The sequence below is a fragment of the Schistocerca americana genome, chromosome 6 (assembly GCF_021461395.2).
Source record: "Schistocerca americana isolate TAMUIC-IGC-003095 chromosome 6, iqSchAmer2.1, whole genome shotgun sequence".
Classification (NCBI taxonomy): domain Eukaryota; kingdom Metazoa; phylum Arthropoda; class Insecta; order Orthoptera; family Acrididae; genus Schistocerca; species Schistocerca americana.
Window position 1 is genome coordinate 332,875,138 of NC_060124.1, and position 14,746 is coordinate 332,889,883.

General features: G+C 46.8%; 1 protein-coding gene and 1 pseudogene across 1 annotated transcript in view; one reads left to right on the top strand and one right to left on the bottom strand.

Annotated features, from left to right (window-relative positions):
- LOC124620119 (protein bark beetle) overlaps nt 1-14,746 on the bottom strand; it is a 351,158-nt gene that overhangs the window by 258,210 nt on the left and 78,202 nt on the right. The gene's annotated exons all lie outside the window — the stretch shown is intronic.
- Nucleotides 13,342-13,459, top strand: LOC124621185 (annotated as a pseudogene).

Genomic DNA, 14,746 nt, shown 5'->3' on the forward strand with positions numbered 1-14,746 from the left:
GTATTTGTAGACATCGACGCACTAAAATTAGTGTCCTCTGCTAGCTAACGATGTCAGCGACCAAAAATCAATTAATAATGGTTGGTAACAATCGATTTCTATCGACTGAAATGTTCCTATCACTCCCCTCGCTGGCAGTTTTTCTAGAGTGTGCGTACACTAGTTGCTTGGTCTTTCGTCACGTACGAATCACACGAATTTATTGGTATCGTTGCCGATGGGATGTTGAACTCGTATCTTACTTATTTCCCTCGTCGTTGCACGTGTCTTCACCCAATTTTAGAAGCATGTTCTCACAACAGTATGCTTTATCGATAACATATCCCTTCATTTTGTATGCGTCCCCATTTTCACATGCTTACGCTGTTCAAATGTTCTTTATCCGCATGTACTGCTCCCAGACGTACGTGCTCAAGGCTCACATAAATCCCTGTTGTTCTTCAGGAAATTCCTCATTTTAGTCAAGTCCATATTCCAGTTGTAATATTTTACTACTTACTCTCTCTGCGCCCGCAAGTGTAAGGAATTATTCATGGACTACCTAATCGTAGCCTTAAACACAGCCTTGAAAAAAACTGTGACGAATGACAATAACCACGCCGGCCAACAAACAGTTTAACAGCAATACAAACCGACGGGCTCCTACCAACACCAGAACACAGCAACACAGCGCGTAAAGGCCTGGGAAGAAGGTTGCACTACTAGGCACACCTCTATACCATGAATTCCCAAACTGTGTTCTGCGGAACAAATGTGTGTCCGCAGGAGGCGAATAATGCTCCGCGAAATACTATTCGTAACGTGGCATTTTTATAGTATTAAATCATGTTATGATTTCTGTATTATTAGCTATGTTTTAAAATTGAAGTAATCACTGAATAAAACAAGTTTTTCTCACTTTTTAAAATGTTATTATCCTTCGAAATAAAGAAGGCATTCCATCAACGTACCAGGATTATCACAGTGTTTCGTCATAGAAAAAGTTTCGGAACCCCTGCTCTATACGGATTCGGCTTCTCACGAACACCCATCCACAATGGAACACTGTCCGCCAACGGACAGATACTGAACATGGAATTTGAAAGACTGCTCATAAGTGAAATCGACACAACATGTTCATTTTTTGAGATCTCTTTGATTATCCCTTTTATGTCACCACTGTCTCAGAACATTTCCATTGCATAATTAACTATAAAAGTTATAAGATGATTATGAAAGCTAAAAAAAATGCTCCAGTGGTCAGCGTTTAGCCTAGTGACGTGGTGGTTCCGGGTTTGTTTCCCAGTGACCATCTCAAATATTTATTTGGTGGAATGGTCTGGAAGGAGATCCACCCTGCCTCATGAGGCCGAAAGAAGAGCTGCTGCAACATAAAAACAGTGAAACTAATGCACAATTCGCCGAAGTAGCGTCACGTCGGATAAAAAACACCGTTACACTGCGTCATGCTCGTCACATTTTGTAGCGTCTTTATTTGGGTTCCACGGACTTCCCCCGTCGTTTTATACGCGTGAAACGCATTCCTCTATGTATTTAGGGAAGTATCACTGATAAACCGGATAAAGGAACACGTCAAATATGTGAATATCTCGCATTACGAGGGCAAAAGCGAGATTTCGTAGAACAACAGTCGCGTCTGCTAAGAGCTCCTTACACAGGAGGTGGTCGCGGTCAGCGACCTCGAAGGATTTCGGCAGCAGTGGTGGGGCGTCTCGAGGAAGCGTACGGCGGGCCTGCATTTCAGCGCCTACAGCCCCACACACAGATGGCAAGAATATTATGAAGCGTCGATAAAGCGCATCAATAACATCGATGCTGACGCTAAATTGAAAGTGAAATGACGACATTTTCAAAACACCCAAAAATGCGAGTGATTCTTACTCGAATAAACAATTATTTAAATTTGTCATAGAAGATGAAAATGATGCTTTTTTCACAGACGAGTTTTGTCAACAAAGTTGTTTAATTTTGATAACAAAACGTTTTATGATTTTCACTGCTTTCAAATGAAAGAAAATTAATAGAATTGGTTATTTATTTACTTATTTATTCCAATAAGCATTTAAAGAGGGCACGATAAATCAACTTTGTTTTGTGTTTAATTTTCGTTGCTTCCAGACTTCCTCTCTCCTCTTCTACATGGCGGACAAACTGCGACCTGGAAAATGGTGCGAAAGTTTCGTTCTCTAGGCGCATGGCACCGCCTACTGGTGCATGTACGGCGCCATAGATCGAGGATGCGAAAAGAACAGCAGGTAATTACATTCCAAAACTAGAACAATGGATGGCTAAATGGCCTCTAAAGCCGAATCCAACGAAAAGTCAAGTGCTACCAAATCTCACACACAAGACTCAAGACAAAAACCTAAATGTAACACTTTGGCAACAAAGAGAGCAACCAATAGAAAGTGCCAAGTACCTGACAGTCGTATCAGACAACAACCTTTCTTGGAAACTGCGCACAGACGCAACCATCAGCAAAGCAAAACAGAGAATGAATCTAGTCAAAATGCTACGATCACGACGCGGAGGCGCCAGCCTAGAATCTGTGATCCATAAATATCAAGCCTTAGTACAGGCTCTATTGGAATATGGCGCTTGTCTCTGGTCGGCATTCCAGTATGACAGAGAAGCGTCAATCGACCGCCGGAACTTAAGGATAGCTGGAAGGCTGCACCACGCCACAGCAAATGACCCTATGTGCGACGATACAAACATTCAGCAATTGAGCAGTAACCATAAAGTTACAACATCGAAAGAAACAAATACAAACCAGGACTTAACACATTCACATATGATAATAGCTAATAAAAAGAATAATACGACCAAAAACCATCCCGACTGAAGCTTGCACTGGTTGTCTCCGTCAGTTATAAGGTGAATACCTGGATGTGGAATTCCGCCAGGCAGAGCTAAGAGGCAAATGCAATGGTCTGAACTAAACAGAGGATGACACTAAGGGACGTTTCAGACTAAACATAAAGTGAACTCTCAGCAAGACGAAGAAAACCCCGGTACGGTATAATCTTCCTCTTCGTTCGGTATCAGACGTGCGGGGTAGCGTAAAAGGTAGTGCTGGATCAATACCAATTACGTTGGGAACGGAAACGGAGGGCTAAATTCAGACCTACAGCCGTTCATTTGGGTTCCATGCTACACGTTTTACAAGCATGCCAAAATCATTGGTCCGAGTTGACTGCACCTTCCGCATTATACCCACAATGTTAAATGGAAGTTTAGTTGGTTCGTAGACAATCATTGTTAGGTATTAGCGAGAATTCTATAACGAACATATCCCGTACTAGGATTTCTGAGAGATAGAGAGAGAGAAAGAAAGAGAGAGAGAGAGAGAGAGGGGGGGGAGAACACGTGGCCCCTCTTGCCCTCCCCCCCCCCCCCCAGGTCCCGGAAACACTCCACCCTGGAGGACTCAATGGGAACAAACGAGATACGAACCACATATCTTCGCATTACTTAACCACAAGAACCACCAATTACTTTATTGTTAGTTATGAAATTAGATAATTTGAGGAGCAGAATTTTTAGATCGACTAGTACATACGTTTTGTTAATTGACCCACACTCATCAATAACCATCACTTTGATTTTGTTTGCGTTCATTCAGTTTCTTACTTATTGCTAATAATATTAAGTTGGTGCATCACATGGCAACGTTTTTCAATAAGTTTAATAAACACAAAGATACAAATAACAGAGACTTTAGTCGTCAATAATATATTCTCCTTCACTTTTTTCAACATTCTGGCAAAGCTGAAGTAGCTTTTCGATTCCACAACTGTAGAAATCATGTGGTTTTAAGGAGAAGAAGTTGTCGAGTCATGTTTGGAGCGAATTTTCACCCGGAAAGAAATGTCCTTGAAGACTGTTCGATAAAGAGCGAAAAAGGCGAAAATCTGAGGGTGCAAGATCAGGTGAATAAGGTGGGTGCGGAATGACTTCCCAACCCAGCCCCTGTGTAATGTTTTTGTCAGTCTAGCGGAATGCAGGCGGGTGCTATCGTGGAATAGCATCTCTTCCCGCAGACTTCCTGGTCGTTGTTCTTGGATTGCGTCTGCAAGACGTCTCATTTGTTGACAGTAAATGGCCGGCCGAAGTGGCCGCGCGGTTCTGGCGCTGCAGTCTGGAACCGCGAGACCGCTACGGTCGCAGGTTCGAATCCTGCCTCGGGCATGGATGTGTGTGATGTCCTTAGGTTAGTTAGGTTTAACTAGTTCTAAGGTCTAGGGGACTGATGACCTCGGCAGTTGAGTCCCATAGTGCTCAGAGCCATTTTGACAATAAATGCGAGCAGTGATGGTTACACCTCGGGGAAGCATATCGTAGTAAACACACCGTTGCTGTTCCACCAGATGCATAACATTATCTTTTATGGATGCGTGCAGATCTTTGTACGGGGAGTTGCTGCTTTGTTTGAGCTAAACCATTCTTACTTTTCCTTATGTTAGCATAAAGACGCCATACTCGTCACCAGTAACGATGTAGGATAGGAATGGTCGGCTTTGTTCACCAGGCAACTGATGACGAGCAGGAAGAGATGTATGTACACATGGGAAGCCTCTGATTTGTGTGATTTCGACTAAGAATATGCGGTACCCACATACCCGATTTTTGAACCTACCCCATTGCTTGCAAACGTCGCAGGATGGTGGTATGACCATAGTTTATAATATTTGCCACTGATGTGGATCACTGTGGATTAATGCGCTTAAACGATCTTCGTCAAACCCTGAAGGTCTTCCTGAACGTGGAGAGTCACTAATGTCAAAACGATCCTCATTAAAACGAGAAAACCGTTTCTTGTCGTGCTCTGTTCAATGGCATTATTCCCAGTCACGACGCAAAGGTTTCCGACTGCCTCCCCTGATGTCAACGCTCTCTTGAACTCAAACAGAAGAATATCTCGGCAATGTTCCGATTTCTTCACTTGGCACTTTTGTAGCGTCCACGGCTCCATACAGTATCTCCAAATGACAAAATGACAATATGTAAACTCAAATAGCAACAGTGAACTACAGATAAAAGATGACAGTCCATAAATAGACCCATAGCAACCGGAATACCAACTTGCAATACAAAAACGCTACGAACTTACGCACCGACCTAATAGTTCTCTCTCCACTTGCTGCGTACGCTGTCTGCGATGTCTTTGAAGAGGCCACAGGTTTAAATTGGAGCAGTATTTCAAGCAGAAAGCGCAACGCCACTGACCTCGCAGGTCGGTAAATCTCCGTGGGAAAGACCATCGCAGTCGTGCTGTTCAGTGGGTTTGTCGCCTGGCGAAACTAAGTAAAGCGGTCATGTTCCGCAGAGAGAGCCTCGCTGTTTCCTCTAGCGGAAGTGCGCTGTCCGGTGTCATCGTATACGCTCTGTGCGTCCACTCACTCGTCGCTAGCAGATCCCTAATGCCCCTTTTACAAAAGCGACTTGCTTGTCTCAACCGCCTATTCGTGAAGACTGTTTCCTACACCGGCCCTCGCGTATCATTCCTGCACTGACAAGTGAGACTCGCTCTGTTTACGGATCGGCATCAAAATTGGGTGTTAATGTTCATCGCGAGAGGAGAGACCAACGAGTGAGTTGGCGCAACGGTTAGCACACTGCATTCGGGAGGACGACGGTTCAAACCCGCGTCCAGCCATACTGTCGTAGGAACATCCGCAATTGAGCATTATACCTGAGATTGAAAATATCGCTACATTTTTAGGACGTACGTCCTGTACTAGTGCACCGCGGCGTTCGGAGTCACAGCACGAACTAATAACACCTGAAGATGGGGGTATAAGATCCCGAAACAGGTCGTCGTCTAAATAAAACAATCTTACAACTGTAGCGGTATTTTCAACCTCTGGTATCCTGATTTGGGTTTTCCATGATTTCCCTAAATCGCTTTAGGCAAATGCTGGGATAGTTCTTTTGAAAGGGCACGACTAACTTCCTTCCCCATCCTTCCCTAATCCGCTGCGACCGATGACCCTACTGTTTGACCCCCTCCCCCGAATCAACCAACCAACTATGAGGCACCGTCCTTTTTACACAAAGATAGAATATATTGACAGAAATTCTGGAGCTCGCAGTTGTAGAAGAGTTTATTAATGTCTAAATCAAAATCAATAGTGCTGAAACCGAAGGAAATGTATCGTCAAAAAATCAACATTATTTGCTCGTGAAACTACATACATACCATCATATCAAATAATATTTACACTGAAGTACCAAAGAAATGACCGAGCGAAATGGCGCAGTGGTTAGCACACTGGACTTGCATTCGGGAGGACGACGGTTCAATCCCGCGTCCGGCCATCCTGATTTAGGTTTTCCGTGATTTCCCTAAATCGTTCCAGGTTAATGCTGGGATGGCTCCTTTGAAAGGGCACGGCCGATTTCCTTCCCCGTCCTTCCCTAAGCCAATGAGACCGATGATCTTGCAGTTTGGTCTCTTCCCCCAAACAACCCAACGCAAACCAAAGAAACTGGTATGGGCATGCGTATTCAGATATAGAGATATGTAAACAGGCTGAATACGGCATCTCCGAGGTAGCGATGAAGTGGGAATTTTCTCGTTCGACATTTCACGAGTGTTCTGTGAATATCAGGAATCCGGTAAAACATCAAATCTCCGACATCGCTACGGCCGGAAAAAGATCCTGCAAGAACGGGACCAACGACGACTGAAGAGAATCGTTCAATGTGACGGAGGTGCAACCCTTCCGCAAATTGCGGCAGATTTCAATGCTGGGCCATTAACAAGCGTCAGCGTGCGAACCATTCAACGAAATATCATCAATATCGGCTTTCGGAGCCGAAGGCCCCCTGGTGTATCCTTGATGACTGCATGACACAAAGCTTTACGCCTCGCCTGGGCCAGTCAACACCGGTATTGGATTGTTGACGACTGGAAACATGTTGCCTAGTCGGTCGAGCGGATGAACGTGGATGCGTACAGACAACCTCATGAATTCATGGACCCTGGGCCTATCAACACCAACACTGGACTGTTGATAAATTGAAATATGTTGCCTGGTCGGACGAGTCGCGTTTCAAATTGTATCTAGCGGAAGGACGTGTACGGATATGGAGACAACCTCATGAATCCATGGACCCTGCCTGTCAGCAGGGGACTGTGATGGCGTGGGGCGTGAGCGATTGGAGTGACACAGGACCCCTGATACGTCTAGGTACGACTCTGACAGATGACACGTACGTAAGCATCCTGTCTAATCTCCTGCGTCCATTCATGTCCATTGTGCATTCCGACGGACTTGGATAATTCCAGCAGGAGAATGCGACGTCCCACACGTCCACAATTGCTACAGAGTGGCTCCAGGAACACTGTTCTGAGTTTAAACACTTCCTCTGGCCAACAAACTCCCTAGACATGAACATTATGGAGCATATCTGGGATGGTCTAGCAACGTACTCTTACGGATTTACAGACAGCCCTGCAGGATTCATATTGTCATTTCCCTCCAGCACTACTTCAGACGTCAGTCGAGTCCATACCACGTCGTTTTGCTGCACTTTTGCGTGCTCGCGGGGGCCCTACATCAGATTGGGCAGGTGTACCAGTTTCTTTGGCTCTTCACTGTATAAGAACAAAACCTTTTTTTTACCTCATTCTTTGTGTTTTGTTTTATTTTCAAGTGCCAATAACGCTTAAACGCAGGGTGTCCCAAACTGTGTTTCACGGAAAGCTGGTGTTCCGTGAAAAGTGAATGAGTGGCCTGAGAAAATCTGTTATTGACATGGCGTTTTCTTTCTCTCGACATTTTGACGATACTAACTTCGAGACATGGTTCAGTAAGTAAGGGAACACATTTATCATTTGAAAGCAGGTTGGTTTTATTCAGGATTCCAATACGATATTATTCTCCACTCTTTTGGCTACAAAAACCTGTTTTTCAACACAATCTCCGTTCAATGCGACGGCCTTACGCCACCTTGCTTGGATGGCCTGTACCCCGCACTGGTCGACGTCGGAGCCAACGTATTGCCGCATAAGTAAACTCGCCTTCATCACCGCTCTATTTCCCGTGTAGTGCGTCCTTCGCTGTGCCAGTCAGATGGGAATCGGAAGGTGCGAGTTCAGGACTACTCCGGCGCGCAGGTGTGTGTCAGGCCTCGCGTTGTCGCGGAGAAGGAGAAGATCGTTTGCATTTTTTGTGGCGGCGAACACGGTGAAGTAGTTTCTCCAATTTCCTGAAGGTAAGAACATTACACTTCAGAGTTTATCGTTGAACCATGAGGCGGACTTCAAACTGAATAATCCCTTCAGAGAGTCAAGAAGTCCGTCGCCATCACTTTACTAGCTGAGGGTGCGGCTTTGAACTCTTCTTCGGAGGAGAGGTGATGTGCCACGACTCCATGGGTTACCGTTTTTGTTTCCGGTTCGAAGTGATGAACCCATGTTTCATCGCCTGTGACGATGTTCGACAAAAAAAGTATCACTATCAGCCTCGTACCGCGTCAGTAGTTCCGCACAGATAGTCCTTCGTTGCTCTTTATGGTCTTCTGTCAGACAACGAGAAACCCCGCGGATATATACCTTTGAGCACCCCAAAAGGTGCACGAGTGTTTCAGCACTACCAACAGAGGCGTCCAATTGAGCAGCGAGGTGAGGTGTTTGTGACCTGCCGAACACCTATAATCAGAGTGTCCGCACGTTCCAACAGTGCAGAATTCACAACCGTCTGGTGATCGGACAGGTTTGCGCTACCTTGTTGCGATGATGACAAAAGACTCGCCCAGCGGCTCGCCGTGCTTTTGTTCACTGCCAGCTCTACGTACACATTCTTCAGGCGCCTATGAAAATCTGCAATGCTCTGGTTTTCCGCGAAAAGAAGCTCAATGACAGCTCTCTGTTTGGAACGCATCTCTATTACAGACGCCATTTTGAAGGCTATGCAAATTCTGCATTTTTTTCAGTCGAAAGTGGCCGAGAAATGTGTTGCATTACTTATCGAACGCCCCACATAGTTTCTCAAAATTTTGTTTAGACTTAAAATTTTACTGACGTTCTGAACAAACACTGTGTTCAGCGAAGTTCCAGGATTTTCAAATTTTTCCGTCAGAGGAAAAATTTGAGATCTCCTAATGTAGAGCTACTTTCACCCTACAATAGAGCTGACGTTCAATTTTCATTAAAATGATAGTTTGTATATTTTGTTCTTCAGAATGAGATTTTCACTCTGCAGCGGAGTGTGCGCTGATATGAAACTTCCTGGCAGATTAAAACTGTATGCCGGACCGAAATTCGAACTCGGGACCTTTGCCTGTCGCGGGCAAGTGCTCTATCATCGGAGCTACCCAAGCACGACTCAAGCCCCGTCCTCACAGCTTTACTTCTAACTTTACAGAAGCTCTCCTGCGAACCTGTAAAGTTTGAAAGGTAGGAGACGAGGTACTGGCAGAAGTAAAGCAGTGAGGACGGGGCGTGAGTCGTGCTTGGGTAGCTCCGATGGTAGAGCACTTGCCCGCGAAAGGCAAAGGTCCCGAGTTCGAGCCTCGGTCCGGCCACAGTTTTAATCTGCCAGGAAGTTTCATATTTTGTTCTTATTTATATGCCTTCAGCTACTTGATCTCTCTTCTGAGGAAACACTGTTAAGAAAAACAACGGTGTGTCACGAAAACAAAGTAAATAACGAAACAGAATTCCAAAAGTATGAAAACCATTGTAATAAGGTCACTGAGAATTGGTTGTCTCCCTATGTCAGCAAACCACGGCATAATCCTCCGTTTCTGAATTCTTGCAGCCTCCAGCGTACTCAGGCTTTTAGATGTCACGTGGCTGGCAGCTGGTTTACTCGCTGGCGCGTGAGGCGCACAAGTCATGAGTAGTCAATTTCGACCAGAAAGTAGCTCGTATGAGGCAGGCTTGAAACAGAACGTACCCTGGGTCGTATCTGACTAGTTAAGTATGCTATCGGCTCTCAACAGTGCAGCAATACAATGTGATAACGCTCATCTTACAGGTGTAATGCAGACGGTGGCTGAGCTGAGGGCGAATGGAACTCCCACGAACTTTCTCCCGAATACCAGCTCGTCAAGGCATGTACTTGAGAAACCTCGCAAAGGTCGCGACGGACAATGTGCAATTGCCTATCACCGGTTCCAAAGTCCCCACCGACAACACTCCTGAGCATAAAGCGATGACACACAGGACGTGGAATGAAACCCGACGGCAATGCCTCCAGCAGTGATACAACGAGCAACCTCGTACATGCACGTCACACACCTTGAGTCGGGAAGATAAGCAAGGTAAGAATCGGTCATGTTTATTTCCTACACTAAGTTACAAGCAAAGCTCACTATCTAAACAACAATTTCTATGGTCTGTTGGTATTACTGGAGAATGCTATTTTAGTATTATGGAACTAATCTATTAATAGCGTGGTACTTTACACGTACATTTCTGGTACTTTATACGAGTTATTGGCCACCAGCCTCCCAAGGCTGGCTCTGGAGTGTTTCCATCTCTTCCACGTGGAGCCCGCTGTCTACTGCTAACAGCCCTCCCCCATTCCCCCTCCAGCACTTTGAACACTACACAACTAAAAATAGAACTACATGAAACTAACGCAACACTGCTTTAAAAGCACTTGTTTCGCAACTAGCTTATACTACTTAATAATACTGTCCAGGCCCAGGCACATTAAAGTGACTACCGCATATGCTCGACGTCAACATGCAATCACCACTCACTGACGGCTAGCGGCAGTGCTAGCAATGGAGTGTTTCGGGGGGTCGCGGACCACAGCAGGGTCTTTTTCGTAACGTGGAAACGAAGGGATTTATCTGACGTCCAAAAGGGCGTGATCATTGACTGTCGGGTCAAGGGTGGAAGCATTTCCTAAACGGCTAAGTTTGTAAACTATTCGTGCGACGCCGTGGTTAAAGTATACTGTGCATGACAAAATGGCACTATCCAAGACTGGCACCAAGGCAACTGTGGTGCACCACAGTTCATAGATGACAGGAGTGAACGACGGCTGCAGAGACGTGTACGGGGGAATGGGTGTGCAAATCCTGAGCAAGTGACCGCCCAGATGAACCAATGGGCTACCAACAGCGTCCCCTCAACGATCGTTGAGCGACATTGCTGCGGGTGGGCCTGAGCACCAGGCGCCTGGTTCTCGCACACACGCTGGCTGCTGTTTATGGGCGACAAAGACTGCAATTTGTGCAACTGTATGTCCACTGAGTGGCGACAGGTGGCCTTTACAGGTGAATCATGTTTTATACTCCATCGGACAGATAGCCGTTGGCGTTAACGCGGTGAAATGTCTGAAGACAAACGCGCTGCAACAATAATTGGAAAGGTCCAGGCCAGTGGTGTTTTCGTGGTATTCCCTGTGTGATCTCCTCATTTTGGAAGGCAAAATCAACAGAAGTGTCGACCACTCCTACATGCAGTTTGTTTTTCCTCAGCACAAGGCATTTACCAGTAGAACAGTGCAACGTGTCACACGGCTCGTACTGTACGTATGTTTACAATACTCCCCAGGCCACCAAACTCCCCGGATTTAAATATATTCGAGAGGCAGTGGGACCAGCTAGATCGGGCTGTTCGCTCCATGGACCCTCAACCGAGAAATCTAACGCAGCTGGCCACAACACTTGAGTCGGCATGGCTCTATATCCCTATCGGTACCTTCCAGAACCTCATTGACTCTCTTTCTGCACGTTCGCAACGGTCCGCGCTGCCAAATTTGGTTCAAATGGCTCTGAGCACTATGGGACTTAACATCTGAGGTCATCAGTCCCCTAGAACTCAGAACTACTGAAACCTAACTTAACCTAACGACATCACACACATCCATGCCCGAGGTAGGATTCGAACCTGCGACTGTACCGGTCGCGCGGTTCCACGCTGAAGCGCCTAGAACCGCTCGGCCAAGGCGGTCGGCGCCAAATTTGGTTATTTAGGCTTTTGACAGGTGGTCACATTAATGTGAGTGGACAGTGTGTGTGATAAAATGACAAGTCTCTTGTTAGGCGCCTGAGCCGCATTAAGATCACGACTGGGTAACAAGTGTGGATCAGTGAAGAGGCGGTTACCATCAAGGCTCCGTACAGAGACTCCATGTCCGACTTTCGATAGATAGGGAACCTCCCTTCACTTCAACCTTGTCCCCAGAGGGTATGGTAAACTAATCCCTTTGCTCTTCGTACCACGCGCGTACACTGCGAGCCGCGGGATTAGCCGAGCGGTCTCAGGCACTGCAGTCATGTACTATACGGCTGGTCCCGGCGAAGGCTCGAGTCCTCCCTCGGGCATGGGTGTGTGTGTGTGTGTGTTTGTCCTTAGGATAATTTAGGTTAAGTAGTGTGTAAGCTTAGGGACTGATGACGTTAGCAGTTAAGTCCCTCACTCCAGGCAAATGCCGGGATGGTTCCTCTGAAAGGGCACGGCCGACTTCCTTCCCCATCCTTCCCTAATCCGATGAGACCGATGACCACGCTGTCTGGTCTCCTTCCCCAAAACCAACCAACCAACCAACCAGTTAAGTCCCATAAGATTTCACACGCATTTTACACACTGCGAGTCGTGTGGCAAGTTGCACTGTCCGGCTGGTAGATGCCATCGTGGCGACGAAAAACAAACTGTATTTAGGGGTGGTCGGGGTCCCTGAAGATAGATGCATACTGGTGTTGATCCATTGTGCCTTCCAAAATGACGACATCCCCCACAGAATACTACGAAAACGTTCCCCAGGTCATAAGCTTCCTTCTCCGGCCTGGACGCTTCCGATGATTTCTGCAGGGCGTTTGCTTCCAAATGTTTCACTTCCGCATACACTAAATACCCTCCATCCGATGGAGCATAAAATGGAATTCATCTGAAAGGCCACCTGTCGCCACACAATGGATGCCCAGCTGCGGTAGTGGCGTGGAGTTTCATCGCCGATACGAACGACAGCATGGGTGCAATGAACCAAGACCTTTCTGCGGACGCCTGGAAGCAGCAACCTTCGCTGAACTCCCCTTGGTTCATCTGGGTGGACATTTAATTAACAGGTGCACGTGTTTCCACGCGTGCACCTTTCCGCAGCCGTCGTTTACCCCTGACATCTATGACCCGTGATGCACCACTCAGCGCCGTTTTTGGATAGCGCCAAACACGACATACTTTAACTATAGCGACACGCGAACAGTTTAGAAACTTAGCCGTTTCGGAAATGCTTTCACCCCTGGCCCGAAAGCCCATTATGAAGCCCTTTTGGACTTCACATGAATCGCTCAGTTTCCAAATCACGACAACGACTGTACTGTTTTCCGCGTCACGGGGACAGGATTTACACTCGACTGCTAGTTCTGCCACTGGGAAACGGCCTTACCGCAGTCGATACACCGGTTCCCGTCAGATCACCGAAGTTAAGCGCCGTAGGGCGTGGCCGGCACTGGGATGGGTGACCGTCCGGGCTGCCATGCGGTGTTGCCATTTTTCGGGGTGCACTCAGCCTCGTGATGCCAATTGAGGGGCTACTCGACCGAATAGTAGCGGCTCCAGTCAAAGAAAACCATCATAACGACCAGAAGAGCGGTGTGCTGACCACACGCCCCTCCTATCCGCATCCTCAGTGAGGATGATACGGCGGTCGGATGATCTCGATGGGCCACTTGTGGCCTGAAGACGGAGTGCTAGTGCTGCCACCTGTGAGTGGTTATTGCACTTCGAACAAACGAGTTGGTCACATTAATGCGACAGGACCGTGTATATACAGACAATAACTAAAATTTGGTTATTTGCTATCCTTCCAGGTGTCGCTGTTTTAATGGCCAGAAGGAGTGAACAAGAATACGGAAACACTAAAAACACTACATATTACTATGCCTAAACGGTGTATGAAAGCCGTTGACGTTCAAACGAGCTTCCAGTCGTCTCGAAATGGATAAATACAGGACCTGTACGCTGCGCGGAGTGGCCGCGAAGTTAGAGGCGCCATGTCACAGACTGCGCGGCACCTCCCGCCGGAGGTTCGAGTCCTCCCTCGGGCATGGGTGTGTTTGTGTATTTCTTAGCATAGGCTAGTTTAAGTTAGTTTAAGTAGTGTGTAAGCCTAGGGACCTATGACCTCTGCACTTTGGCCCCTTAAGAACTCACACACACACACACACACACACACACACACACACACACACGCACGCAGGATCTGTACGGTTTTCAAGGGAATCTCATGCTACTCTTTCTACGAAATAAGCTACGATGGAGCTAGATACCAATCACGTACACCTCTCTCCAAAGTAGGACACAAAAGCACAATACCACAGTGATCTGGTGATTTTGGTGGCCAGGGGAGATGTGACAATTCATCCAGGTGTTCACAAAACCAGTCCTGGACGATGCGAGCTGTGTGAATACGGGCCCTGTCGTCTTGGAACTTAGCAAAATAGTGACAAAATCATTAAAAATATTCGACCATGCTGATTAACCACGGGGCTCATCGAATACCATAACATGGCTGTCCAAATAATCAAAAAAATGGTTCAAATGGCTCTGAGCACTATGGGACTTAACATCTATGATCATCAGTCCCCTAGAACTTAGAACTACTTAAACCTAACAAACCTAAGAACATCACGCACACCCACGCCCGAGGCAGTATTCGAACCTGCGACCGTAGCGGTCACGCGGTTCCAGACTGAAGCGCCTAGAACCGCACGGCCACACCGGCCGGCTCCAAATAATCGTCGAACCTCCGCCATGTATCACTCTTCGGACATGAAC